The sequence below is a fragment of the Dermatophagoides farinae genome, chromosome 8 (genome assembly GCF_024713945.1).
Source record: "Dermatophagoides farinae isolate YC_2012a chromosome 8, ASM2471394v1, whole genome shotgun sequence".
In the NCBI taxonomy this organism is placed as follows: Eukaryota; Metazoa; Arthropoda; class Arachnida; order Sarcoptiformes; family Pyroglyphidae; genus Dermatophagoides; species Dermatophagoides farinae.
In genome coordinates this window covers 1,945,163-1,960,395 of record NC_134684.1, presented here as the reverse complement: position 1 = coordinate 1,960,395, position 15,233 = coordinate 1,945,163, and the positions used below count along the sequence as shown (strand labels likewise).

The following is a 15,233-nucleotide window of genomic DNA, read 5'->3' as shown; positions in this document are numbered from 1 at the left end:
AGAGTTTATCATTTAGCTTTGAACAAATAAACAAACAAACAAACCAGTCAAAAACTAATGGCTTAAACATATGGGCCAAAAAAAAAAATTTTTTTCTTGATCCATTAAACAAACACATGAAAGTTCTTTGAACAACGAGAAAAAAAAATGGTTAAAGCCGATTTTTTTTCATTGAATAAGTTTGGAATATCAATGAAATTGAAATATATTGATAAGCCATAATTTGATGTTCGAAAAGATCAAAAAAAAAAAAAATGGAAAAGAATAGAATCCAGATTCAAATCTATGAATGAAAAAAGGAACAACAACAAGAATAATAATAAAAAAAAGACAAACAAGTCTTGAGATGATTCTTGTATAAGTTTATGTGTTTAAGCTTTGAAAATCGAGCACATTTCTTGTTTCCGCAAATAGGTTTCTTTTCATTTATGGGGTTTTGAACAATTTGAACTGTTGACTCGAAAATTTATATTTTCTTCCACAGCCTCCCCCCCATCATTTTCAAAAGCCCCAATCGAGTCGAATAAAATGCCTATGCTGATGATGATGATGATGATATTCGTAAGACATGAAGAATGGTCTGTTTATTCAAGTTAACTAACCAAAAAAAAAAAAAATTCTAAGCCGATAACAACAACAATAAGCAAACTTTAGTGATATGAATCCGTAATATAAACGAAAGGGGAGAAAACTTTTTTTTCAATACCCGAAGCGAACAATTTCTTTTTTCATTCACTCTCTCTCTCTCTCTCTCTCTTTCTTTGGGATGTAAAATGGATTTAAAAAGGACAGAATTCAATGTCCACTACTGCAACCGGCAGGCGTTGAATGCAATGATCATAATCGGTGGGAGATTTATCGGTTTTTTTCAAAAAAAGAACACCGATACCATTTCGTTGTGAGATTGATACATATCCATGGATAGTCCATTAATAATAATGAGTTGTCGATATCCATGATCATTCACATGACCATTTTAAATTCCAATACCACATTAACACACAAAAACAGATATAATTCTTAAATAAAAATCAAAATGATTGATCGATAGAATTGAATTTTGTTTTTTTTTATTTTGCTTTATCGAAAAAAATTGAACCAAATGGAATTAGCAGCTGCTGCTGCTGCTAGTTATACTTTGTTTTTGTAGTTGAAAATCCTTAAAAATCTAACCAGTTAACATAGAACCGATCCGGTATAGCGATGGCTAGCTACAATGATGGTTGGTCATCATCATGCGGAATTATTTTTGGATTCAGATTTATAAATGAATCAATCATCGAAAGAAAGTCGAAAAATAAAACATATGAACCGGATGAATGGACTACTGACTGTCTGTGGCTGGTCCCAGCAGTAAGAATTTTAAGCTAGTGGAAAAAAAAGTTTGTGGGCCACATTTTCTTATTATCAATTGTTTGTCAGAATGATAAGAATTTCTAGGGAATGAAAGAAATATTACGTGGGAGAAAACTTGTAGGCAAAAAAAAAACAGTAAAAGAAAATGAATCCGATGGAAAAAAACAAGCAAGTCTCTTGAACACTTAATTAAATATATTGATTTGGTGATTGGCCCAAGTTCATACGCATACACACACAAACATACCAATGATGATGCATGTAATGGAAATTCGGGTAGATAGAATCGATTTGAAAACACACACTAAATGAAACAAGACTTTCATCATGATGATGATGATGATCGAAAGAATTCATCAAGCACGGTGACGAAACAAACACAAACACACACACACACACATTGATAATTTTCTGGGATCAAGAGTAACAAGAAACAAAAAGGGGCAAAATTTTTTTTGTTTTGTTTGCGATCGAAATTATTTGAAATTGTAATAATAATTAGAAAAGCTTCGAATGTATGTATACAATACAAACACCCGGTGTGTTGTGAATCTTTTAGTGTAGAGACAGACAGACAGATAGACAGAAAAAAAAGTAATTTGTTCGATTCGATTCACTTGACGTATACGTATACGTAATTCGTTTCATTTTTTTTTGCGACCAACAAAGAGGCGAACAATCAACCAAAATTAATTAATTTAAGTAATTGTTAATTATTTCCTATTTTCTATTTGAGTTCATTTCCATTTTCATCGATTTATGCACCTGAACATTCGCACACACACACACACACACACAGGTATTTTGCCATTTGGCAGCCATTAGAATATAATTTGAACTACATACCTTGATTAAATGAAAAATCTAATCCATCATATTGTTGTTGATAACGATTTGGATATTGATATGATGATGATGATGACGATAAACGATTATCATAATGTTTGATGGCGAATATTGTTATTATTGATGATTGTAGGCAAATTGTGATGGTCATCATGGTGATGATTTTTATCATCATCCAATAACCATAATACATGATGATGATGATGATGGTGATAATTTTCGTATGTCTAATTTCATGAATCACATGTAAATGTACAATAACATTTCAACAAGTCCTTTTTTTTCACTGATGATAATCATAGTTGTTACTCGTATACTGGCATGATTCCAAATGATTATAAATTGTTTCAATTCAATACCAAACCAAGTCAAATATATGTACGAATGTGGGTGTATAATTTTCAAAACTATACATTTGGAACGCATGTCCGGTATCATCATAATGAATATATAAAATCAAAAAAATTGTTGGTTAATTCGAAAATGAAACTTGTCGCGCCGTCTATGAGCAATAAATCGAACAGAAATACATCTATTCCAAAAACATAGATGTCACTATAGTGAATTGTTTGGATTCGAAAAAATTCTTTTTTTTTTTCTTCTGTGATGAAGAAATGTATCATGGTCATGAAAATCATCATCAAATGAATTATATTATTAATCCTAAGATTTATGATGATTTTTTGTGCTTATAAAAAAAGGAGTTGAAAATATGTGTTCCCCATTGGTTTCTGTATGAATTCGAAATTTGGTTTGTATTTGCACCTGGACATTAAAATTAAAATTAAAATATTCACGTATTTTGTTGTCCAAATAGGCTACCTACCGTCATAAACTTATGCATGATGGTCATGTATTCAATTTTGTCGACGGCGGCAATTATAAAGACGTTGACTAATTAACATATCGTACCAGCAGCATCATCTTGACTATCTAATTCGGTCAAACTATGATATAGACGACAGAAAAAATGGACAAAGATAATCACGATAATAATATAATCGTGGTATGGTAGCCAACGCACGTCTTATAAACATTATTATTATTGGAGACAGTAATGATCAGAGACCAGTATTCGGTACCGGCTTTTGCATCTTTGTTGTTGTCAAGAAAAAAAAGAAACATGGATCCGGCAAAGTAGCAACAACAAAACACCGGCAGCCATTAATTCTATGGTATCAGGATGTCAAGTAGCTCTATTGTAATTAATTGGCTTTATAACAATATCCAATCAAACTCTATTGCTGTTCTATAGACAAATTGTCTTCACTCGACAGCCACAACAACAACAACAATCGACAATAACAAGAACAATCGACAATTTAAATTAACAGTTCCATTTAATCGATTCTCAAGATTTGTTAAATCACCAGGCCATAGATTTGGAAATTTGCAAGGAAATGGATGGATATAGTATTATATATTGAATCAATGAATCTTAGCCAATTAGGTATGTATGTTACATGTTGCTTTTGATATTTTCACTACTATTGTTTACTTGTATTAGGTGTTGACAGTATGTTTCCCTTCAATGAGAATGCGAATAAATCATAACACACGCACACACACACACAACAATAAACAACTAAGCAACAAATGAAACAGTGAAAGACCAGTGTCTTAATGCGGATAAACTAACACCAGACTCAACAAAAAAAATTTTTTTTTTTTTGCAAGACTATGGATAAGGTGTGACATTCTCACTATCAGTATCGAACACAACATCCGCATACTGTATAAATGAAAATGAAAAAAAAGAAGAAATAAACAACAACAACAACAAAAAAAACCCGAAACAACAAGGGCCACGCAACTACTTGGACCAGAGTACATTCATCATTCATCGGACATCGGGCTGTTTTTTTTTCGGTGTATTATATATGTGTTTAGTTGTCTTGATTAATGTTTTCATCATCATGAATGATCAATGGCCAAACCAAACCAAGCCAAGCTAGCCAGCCAGCCACAACCATCATGGATGGTGAAAAGTTCCAAGTTCCATATATTATTATTATCATTGATTTTTTACATCGACTATTTTCGTTTTTGTTGTTGTTGTTGTTGAATAGTACCTGGTTTTGACCTATTCAATGGTTAATGAAATCAAAAAAAAAAAACGGTAGCCTGGTATTAAAATTTTCACAGTTCACAATTTCAAAAAATAATAGAAATAGAATGGAGTTCATGGATCACCAAAGGTCCATCATCATCATCATCATCAATGATCGACATGTATGTATTGTTATTTAGAGGACACATCGCTTAACACAAGTCTGGCTGACTGACCAATGTGTGGTTTTAAAACGAAACCTTCTTCAAAATGATCTCACTATTAATTCTGGACCTGGTGAATTTTTTTTTTTTTTTTTGGCAATGATAATAAGCTTGGTACAATTGTCTATATTGACAACGACAACAACAACAACAACAACAACAACCACTAAAGCTACTGGTTTATAATGATTCAATAATAATATAACTGTTAAACATTTTAAACATTTTTGTTTTGTTTAATTTGTTAAATGTGGAATGTTTTTTGTTGTTGTTGTTGTTGTTGTTGTTGTTCTTTTTAATATATTTTTCACACTTGTTGATCACACATTTGATAATTACATGGCTTTCGAATCAACAATTGGAATATAATAATAATTATATGATGATGATGATGATGATCAAACAAGTTAAGAGAAAAAAAGGTGTTGAAAACAACACATTTCTTACATCTAAAATATTGAGTAGAAAAACAATAATCAAATCTAATGAGGAATGATGATGATGATGATTATTATTAGTAGTAATATCCATGTTTTCATTCATTTAACTTTGTGATTTGTTCGTGCCGAAATTAACAACAACAACAACAACTACAACAACAACAAAAATATGAAAACGATAAATCATAACTCTGAATTCAATCATCACATTTCTTCATCTTGATCAAAATGGTTTTACACCTTGCGATGTTGTGCTGTGTTGTGTGCGTGTATGGCGCCTGTTGATCCTATTGAAAATCCTTGTTTTTTTTTCTCTCATAAATTAATGAATAAATTTCAATTTATTCAATACATACATGGACCAAAACAAAAAAAAAACAGATGAAAGATTCGTGATTCCATCCGAAATTGATATTCATCAGATGAAAAAAAAATCGTGGTTCCATTTCATTTCTTTATTCAATTCAATTATAATCAATAATCATGTATATTCATTGATTATATATGATGATGATGATGATAATGTTCAATGCCCACACACATTGAATTGAGGATAAACATAAAAAACATAAAACATAAATGATTGGCCAATTAGCACCATCATCAATGTGATGTTTTATAATATTGGCCATCATCATGAATGTTAAATTGAGAAAATGAGCAAAAAAAAAATTCCAACAACAACAACAACAACAACAATCAACAATCAATATCTAAATGATCGAATCATATCGAGCCATATATTATTTATGTCTATGGATTGATTCGATTATTTTTTTTCTGTAATGGTGTTGGTGGGGGATGTAAAGAACTATTATCATCATAATGATGAATGCAAATTACTAGGTTTTATTGCCAGTCATTTTTTTCATTTTTTTTTGGCACGCATACCAGATACACACACACACACACCAACACATCATATCATCACGAACCACGTATAATAATGACAAGCCAATGAGCCAATAAGGTGAGAAGTGCTAATATCATCTAATTGCTTCTATCAAATCAAAAAAGAAAATATCGATTGATGGACAGCCAAAGAAAAAAAAACTGAAAAGCCACATATGCATGCATACCATTTAATGTGGCCAATTCTGTAGGACATGAAGCACGAAACATTAAGAAAGAATGCCGAAACATGGATTTAAATAATTTATCCACACACAAAATCAGTGTGTGTGTGTGTGTGCGCGCTATTAATTAACAGCCATATCCTGGCCAGCTAAATAGATCGTGAATTATTCATTGCAACTTTAAAAAACAAAAACAAAAAATTCAATGCGACAGATATCGTAATCAACACGGTCACGATCTATTTAGTGGCATCTAATGAATCTCATTATTTATTATATATTGTGGATTAGAAACAAAAAAAAATTTGTTAATTCATCAAAGGCAAATCTTCGATCGATATGTATATATATCGATGATAGACAGTGACAACAGAAAAAAAATAGGCATCAATATATCAGTGTCAAAAATATTGGCAAATGGAAAATCGATGATTACAGCCATTTGGATAGTTTTTGATTGTTTTAAGTTTATTCAAGACAACGGGTGGGTGTTTGATTATTATTATTATTATTGTATGTGTGTGTGTTAATAGCCCATGTATTTCCTCCTACATCACCATGGTAATGAAGAATGGGTGAGGAAAATAAAGATCAAACGGTACCGCTCAATATTCTGTCAAAATCAAAATGATACGAAAAAAAAACGGTACCTATCGGTATGAAGTAACAAAAAAAAGAGGCCTAACTGTTATTGTTGATGCTCAAGGTGATGGTTATATGGTTGCACAATAATCCAAAGCACCCAAAGTGTTGTTCATCTAATAACGACAAAAAAAAAACATTCTACGGCCTTAATGTTCTAGGCATGAACAAATGAATCATGAATGTTTGACCATTCATGATCATCATTATCATCATCATTCAGTTTATTATTGAATGTTATTTGGTGCCTAGCTTCAAAAAAAAAAATAAAATAAAACCATATGAATGGTCCTAAATGATGATTTCATGAGTGTTGAACACGAATGATGTGTTGTTTTAGTGAAATTAAAACAAAAAAACCAAAAAAAAAAAAACAGTCACGGTTCCAAGTCCAATTTTTATCGTTAGTTACAACAGAAGGAAACCCAGACAACTGAATGAATCACGAATTCCATCGTATCGGGCACCCAAGGTTCTCGTTTTTCTCTCTCTCTCTGTGTGTGTGAATGAATGTTGATGAAATGAAATCTCAAGACCTTAAGGTTGGGGCCTAAATGTATGTTCATAACAAATGATTTCTCTACTTTTTTACTTTGTTGTTGTTGTTCATGACGATAATCAAACTATTTATATGATCCAATTATTATTATCATCATCATCATCATCATGGCAAGGATGTCTGTAAAGATGCAGCCGTTGTTTTTTGTTTTTTTTTCTATTTCTAGTATTGTCATGGTAGTATGTAATGGCCAAAAAAAAAAGAAAAAAAAAATTTTACAAACGACAAAATATACAGCTGCTTTGTATTGATTCGTAAAAAAAAAATTTCAAAAATCCAGAGAAAAAGAAAATTATTGAATATTAATTTGATCAAAATTTCATAATTTTGACGACGCCATCGACTTGGCCATGAACTACATATTTATTATTATTTGATCAAAAATCAAATTGACTTTTTTTTTATTTCCTTAGTTTCTCTTATCGTTGTTATTGACACCTTTTTCGATAGATGGATAGACCATACACACACACACACTCGACTTTCAGTAAGGTATCAAAAAAAGAAAAAAAAACAACAACCAAAATCTCTCTTTCTCTTTGATTGCAGATGGTTTCATTAGTAAAGTTTTCAAGAGAGTTGATATATAAAGGCAATCTGTCTATTATTGACAGCCAATATTATATATATATATAGTAATAAATAGGAAAACAATTCAAATGTAAATATTAACCGCCAAACACTAAAACTTGCAAATATGCAAATATACCGTATACATGCACACACACACACACACGTGTTTGTTTACTTTTTTTTTTTTTTTTTTGCTTATGGATCGGCACGGATTGTCGGTTGATATATATTTTTTTTTCTTTGGACACCTATGGCTATATGTCAACACACACACACACGAATGATGATGATGATGTTGATGAAGACATTCAACAACAACAACATCATCATTCACAAACATAGGGCCCTAATCAAAAAAAAAAAAAATGAAATGAAATGAAAAATTGATGATAGAAGAAGATCCTATTGTGGATACATGCTGTGATTGTTTGGACAGGTCTCCAAACAACAACAACAACAACAACAATCAAAACAAAACTGTTGATGATCATGAAAAAAAAATGTTATAGTCGATGATAATCAAATTGCATCGGTTACATGCATTAGAATTTGCAACCAAAAAAAAAAAAAAACAAAAAAAACAAACAAGGTCAAGCTACCGATTCGAAATAATTAAAATGAACAACACGAGTCCGGTTATTTATGATAATTTTTTTTCTGGTTGATTCAATCAACATCACCATCACCATCATGATTGTAGGTCAGTTGTTTGGGTCTCAATCTTGTTGATTACAATGATCAGCAGCAGTAGCAGTAAAATCAGAAAAAAAAGTAAATCATAGTCAATGTCAATCAACAATATATATTGTTGGGTGCCATGTGAACTTTTGGTCTTCTTTTGGTCAATGTTCGGCCTCGTTTCCTGTGATGATTGTGGCATAGACAAATACAAGTGTGATAACAACATACAATCTTTATTTATTATTATATATCGTTTTTTTCTTATAAAGTTTGGTCCGTTAAGGTGGCCAAAAAAAGAAGAAAAAGAAGAAAAAAAAATTAAAAACTCATTAAGAAAATGGAACCAACCTCCTCCACTATTTCAAGATGTAATCAATTGAGCCAAACATACAAGATTATGTTACACTTGAATGATGATTCTTAAAGATGATGATAATGATGATGATGATGTCCACCTTTTTCTTTAATTTGGACCTGTGTTTGTGTGTGTGTGATCATTATCGCCTTTAGAATGATGATGACGATGACCCACACATATACACAATCATCGATCAGGTCAACAAGACACAGACAGAAAAAACTTATAGATAACAAGAAGAAAAAAAAAACAGATTGAATTGGATGATCACACACACACACACACACACAAATACACATTTGATATGTGTATCATTTTCTTTGAATGAAGATTCATTCACTGGTTTGATGTGTGTTTTCGTTTTTTTTTATATTTTCTATAGACACTTGTTTCATTGTATGGCTATTTCTATTGCGAAAAAAAAAATTACCACCTGTTATTATCGGGCCCTGAATCTCTTATCTTTACTTATCTGTTTGTGTTTGTGTGTGTGTGTGTGATTGGATTTCTTTTTTTTCTCTTCTTCTTCTTCTTCGTTAACCCTGCAGGGCTTATAGCCAATCATCATCATCATCATCATCATCATCGGTCATTTTCATCAATGGTGATCATCACAATCATTGAATAATGACAACGGAAATGGTTTTGATTTACCAAATGAATAAATGAATGAATGAATTTTGATTTTGAATTTAAAGTTTTTTTTTTATATTTTTTTTTGGTCGTAAACATCACGTTATACATCTATTAAGATTTGATGATGATGATGATGATGAGGAAAATGGTAAAGCTGATGTTCTTGATTTTCTTGAATCAACAAAACTTATTTTTTTCTTACACAAAAGTTTTTTCTTTCATCATCAATTCCTGTGATTGTCACAAATGTCATTGGCCCTTGGGCAACAAGTGTGTGTGTGTGTGTGTTTGAAGATTTTTTTTTACATTGAAAAGTTAGCATCAATTCAGATGAAAAAAAAATCACACTATATTTATAGTTTTAGAAAAATGACAACGAACAACAAAAACGAAAAAAAATCCATCAAAATGGTGTTGGAAAAACAGTTCAAGTTTTTTTCACTTTGGTAACAAGAGGGGAAAAAAAGGACTTGTTGAACTTGTGGAACTTGGGTCAATAAATCTCTTATATACTCAGAAAAAAAAGACTCGCACGAGTGCATTTATTTGCCGTTATATACACACACACATGTGTGTGTGTGTGTGTGTGTGTGTGTAGTAAATGAACTGCGAATTTACCAAAAAAAAATGACGATAAATGTAAATGGTAAAAAAAAAATAATTGAATTGAAATGAATTGAATCGGGCCAATTCATTCGCTAGTTGACACATCGTTTTGTCACTCTTTTTTTCTGAAACAATTTTAATGCATCTGAAAAAAACAACCACTGAAAAACACTATAGTTTTGGAACATAAAGAATGATTCATTTATTCATTCAATAGAGATGCATATATGTATATGAAGCTGTCAAAATATTGTTCACACTAAACCAAAAAAAAGGTGAAATGGAGCCGAACGGAAGGAGAACAAAATCAATCAGACTGGTCAACATTAACATTAACATTAACATGACAAACATTCAATGCTTGTCAATTGTCTGACCACAACTAAGGTCATCATCATCTAAGAACGGGGAATAGACCTTGTTTTCCAGTGATTTATACGGTAAATTTCTGTACAACAACATGGCAATGACCGATTGTGATTTATGATCAATTAGAGAACGATAATAAAAACGATAAGCACAAACGAACTTGAACCAAAGAAAAGAGGAAAAGAATGAATGAATCAAGGTCATATGTATTGGTCAATTTTTCGCTATAACAGACCATTGGATACAAAAAAAAACTCTACTGATGATGATGATGATGAGTACGAAATAATCCTTTTGGCTCATTTTCAAGTATGCGATGGATATATGATGATTGAAGAGAACTTTGAATTATCGATTGTCGGCTATTATTATTATTATTATTATTATTGACCAATGTGAATCAGGTCAAGCAAATCCTTGTTACTCTTGTGTATGTATATGTCAAGATGTACATTATTATATACTGTGAATAATAGGCCAATGAATGGTTAGTTTGAATGAATTGAATTGAAAAGCATGTTGTTCACGATATTTAGATGATAACAATGTACCGCTGCTGTGTGTCGGCTAACACGACTAATCTTCTCAAAAAAAAGACGATTGTCCATTTTTTTTTTGGTTACTGACCATTCATAAATGTAAAGTGCTTTTAGTCCAAGTATTAAGTACGAATTGCTCATTTGCCTGTTCATGACGACGTTTTTTTCCCCCGATCATGACATCGATACATGGCCAATATAATATTTGGCAAAAAGAAAAATCGATTGAATATGTAGCAAATGTAGCAATGCTCACATACACACACACACACCTCAATGTTGTTGTTTCATCAATTTCTATTGTATTTTTGGGGTTAATCTTGAACATTTTAGAAGAAGAAAAAAAATGAAGAAATGGTATGGATTAGCTATATCGATAGATTTCGAGAGACATGTTTCCCAAGCAACAACAACAACAACAAAAAAATGCCTAATACTTGTTGCTCATTTGGTTGGCATTTCTCTCTCGCTCGAAGAAAGATAAAACATTTCCTTTTGATATGTGAATTTAAACTTCTTTTGGGTGAACCAGTGGAAAAATTGGATTGACACACACAACACACAGAAGCTGTATTCGAAAATAAGAAAAAAAAATTTTATCGAAAAAAACAAACCAAAAAAATATTTTTTTTTCATATAAAATGAATGAATTGAATTGAATAAATGTGAAAAGGCGACAAACCGGATGAGAATTTTTGTTTAATCTGATCCATTAAAAAAAACGACGACGAACGAGCCTCTCAAGTTGACATCCATAAAAATTGGTTTTTCAATTCAAATACAAAGATCATGATGATGATGATGATGATGATGACCTTTTCCTTTTGGATTCGAATCGGATCAAATCAAATCAAATGAAATCAGAGAAAGAAAGAAAAAAAACGAAGACGGACAGGTCGACGACGACGACAACAACAACAAAAAAATCACGCCAATTTTTGTGAAAAAACAAAACAAAAATAACATGAAACCATTCAGTCAGCTAAAAGCTTATAGCTCAACCGAATCAAGCGAAAAAAAACCCGAAAAGTTTCAGTCATTCAAAAACCACCCAAAAAAACGATGGATCCATTTGGATTTTTTTTTTGATCATTTGCATCTCTCTTTGTCATTGATTATTTTATTTTATTTTTTTTTCTTGACAAAAATAGGACAAAATTTTTTGGGTTGAAATTTTTGATCTGGTAGAAATGAAATGAAATGTCTTAATATTCAAATAAGTAAGTAAGTAAGTATCATGTATTCATTCATTGAGATGAATTTTTGACAATTTGGCCATACTCTATTATATATGTGGGTCAATGTTCGTTCACATAGGTTAATTTTTTTTCCCTTTTTTTGCGGTTATCTCCGGGTTCGGTGAGCTCAAGAAACAAAAAAAAAATTGTTCGTTATCGTTTCATTCATTCATTCATTTTGGGTACATTCAACTTGATCCAAAAAGAAAAAAAAATCAGTGCTTCCCTTTTTTTTTACTTCTTCATTCGGTTATTGGCTTGGATTGGTGGATTGGAATCCGATAGACTTGGATTTTTTTTTTTCGATTTCTGAATGAACAAACGAATGAATGATTGTGTGTGTGTGTGTGAATGAATTGAATTGAATGAATAAATAAATGAATGGATGAATGGTGCAAATCTTATTGTCACCAATATACCAACTATAGTCAACTATAGCTATAGCTAGAGTGAATTTAGGACCTACAGGAGACTACTATTGTTTTCGATTGATCCAAAAAAAAGAAGAAGAAGAAAAACCAGAAAAAGACCTGACGATAGATGAATGAATTTGAACCCAAATGAATGAAATGAATGGCTTGTATTGATTGTTAAATGAATGAATGCGTTAATGAAGCGTGCAACCAAAGAGAGAGAGACTGAGTTTTGGTTGCTTATTCTTAGATGCTTAAGGGGTCAATACCTATAGGCAGGTATATATGTATTATATAATAGAAGTACCTACCAACCAACAAACCAGCAAATAACAAAACAATGACAAAGGTAAGATGTGTTGTTGTTGTTGTTGTTGTTGTTGCGGTCTTGAATATTGGCATCATCATAATTTGCCCATTCGGTAATTTGAGCAAAAGGGGGTTAACTTGTTGTTGTTGGTGTTTGTATTTGGTGCAACTTCCTTGTCAGGTCTGATAGTTTTAATATTTTTTTTTTTATTAATAAACTTTTTGACAATTTACAAGCCTGATGGTTAAATAGGCAAGTGTCAAAACACATTGGGGCCAAAATCTAATAATTGAAAATAAAGGTGTTGAAGATATATTTTCAAACAAACAAACAAACAATACTACCCATACCATCATATATTGGAGAAACACCAAAAAAAATGGAATGGAATGGAACACAATTATGATATATTCAGGCTTTCTCCATATTTCATTGATGACAACGACTAGGTTCATATTATTTTTTTGTTTTTCTCTCCTCCTGTTTTTTCTCAATATTTAATCCAATTGAAATGTTAAACCAGCCACAACATACATACATAGGTGTCTACCGGTACCTATCGATCGATCGATTGATTTTCCAATAAACGATTTTTTACTAGAAATATGATCCAATAATGAAAAAGTTTGCTATTGATTAAAAAACTATGTCAAAGTTTGCCTATCCAAAACCCATGACACAGATGGACACACACACACACCTTGCCTAATCCTTTTTTGGTGAAATCAAAAATTATCCATGAAAGCAAAATGGACAAGATTATATGAACGTGCTTATCATGACAGAAAGACAGCCCAACAATGCAGGTGCTCAATAATCAAACATCACTGTCTATATGTCTGTCTGTATATTCATTCATTCATTCATTCATCTAATCAGACCAAAAATGAAATGCTATATAGCTCGTGTAAAACACGTGCCAACATGTACCATAATGATGATGATGATGATGATGATATGATGATGGCCTCATTCGTGTATGTCATTATGGTCATCATCATGGTCGTTGTAGTCATCGCCGTCAAGACAAAAACGAAGCACACACGAAGATAGATAGATGGATAAATTCAGCATATTAAGCCAGGTGCTACAAAAAAAAAACAAAAAAAAACAGAGCATATACAAATGGAGAATTCCTTCATTATCCATCATCATCATCATAATCATTTTCTTTATTTTTATATATAAATTCATCACATCTTTTGTGATGAATGTGACATCGAATGTGATTGCAAATATAAACTGATGTAAATGTGTAGATAAAACAAAAGAATAAGAGAAATAGAGATAAAGAACATTACATTTGTGTGTAAATAATAAACGTGCAAACAAATACTAAAAAAAAAATTGGATCCAGTTTTTTTTCTCACAACATTTGGGTCAATATGGATATTTTTTTTCTTCTGGTTCATCATCATCATTATCGATTGATACATGTTGTGCATGTATGATATCGATACATTTCATTCATTCATTCATTTATTCGTTCATTAATCATAACGCATAGAGCTTTGGGAGTTTTTTTTCTTTCTGTGGCCCCTAAAAATACATAAAGTCTAAGAACATAAATCATGTTACATATACTGACCATCGTGGCTAGATCGTGTATTCAATCATACAAACAAACACACACACACAAACAATACCTGTTGCGTGATGATGATGGTCACTTTTTTTTACGGGCTTTTGGTTCATCGATTATTATTATTATTATTATTGGACCTTAGTGTTTTTTTTACACATCATTAATCGTTGGATGACTCGATGACCATTAATGATCATGTGGCATGTAAAAAAACCCAGGATACTATCTTTTTATTTCGGATTCGATCGGATATCAAAATCACATTGATTACATACAATTGATGATAAAGTCAAGTTCATTTAGCTTGATTGTGGACAACAATGGATACTACCAACATCTTGTATCAATGATGTTTTCCTATTGATTCGGACAAACGCACACACACACACACACACACACACATACGTACATTGTCTTGGTTTTGGGACAGTCGTCGGACTTCCTTCCCATTTTTCAACATTTAAAACACACACACACACACATACACAATATACATGGCATTCGTTACAATACACAATACTTAATAATGAGATGAGAAAACACTGGAATATACACCATTTGACGATTTTAGACACACACATTTGAAGGCGGAGATTACTTATTATGACACACTCACGAATAGCAATACACAGATAGAGAAAAAGAGAGAGAGAGAAAGAATGAATGAAGTTGGCCAGGTAAAAAAAAAATGAAAAACTGAAGATTTTGAAGCCGAGTGTCGATCAGTTTGTT

At 31.6% G+C, this 15,233-nt stretch overlaps 1 protein-coding gene across 1 annotated transcript in view; it reads right to left on the bottom strand.

Moving 5' to 3' along the window:
* The window catches only part of LOC124495538 (hemicentin-1), a 90,094-nt gene that overhangs the window by 8,742 nt on the left and 66,119 nt on the right, over window positions 1-15,233 (bottom strand). The gene's annotated exons all lie outside the window — the stretch shown is intronic.